Below are 483 nucleotides of genomic sequence, written 5' to 3' on the forward strand. Positions count from 1 at the left end.
TTCTTGTGCTTCTCAGCTGTTCGCAGGCTGCTGCTAAACCTGCAGAACTTGGCTATGCAGGTGCCGGCTCTTTTTTGGGGGAGGGTGGGAACAGAGAGGATATTTCCAGTTTCCCATCATCTGCTCTAAAACAAGCACTTGGGATGAAAGTGTGACAGCCTCTGGTCATCAAAATCTATTTGTTTGTACTGTAGAAGCTGGCCCTTGGGCCACCAGCCATGGCCTGGCTCCAGGTCACAACAGCAAATGTGTATAACTGCAGCAGTGAAAAAAATTGCACAAGGATAGAGATGCTTCCTGAAATCTAATAGGAGCACACTTATGTGCATCCCTGACACCAAATTAGTTAGCAATGTCACACTTCATGAAGACAAGGAGGAGAGATATCTCTTTATAACTTGGAAAACCCATCCCTCCTACCTCAGATACCAAATATCTCCACTGCTCCCACCTCAAAGACTGCTCAGGTTACCTCCCAAACCA

The sequence above is a fragment of the Apteryx mantelli genome, chromosome 5 (assembly GCF_036417845.1).
Source record: "Apteryx mantelli isolate bAptMan1 chromosome 5, bAptMan1.hap1, whole genome shotgun sequence".
Taxonomy (NCBI): domain Eukaryota; kingdom Metazoa; phylum Chordata; class Aves; order Apterygiformes; family Apterygidae; genus Apteryx; species Apteryx mantelli.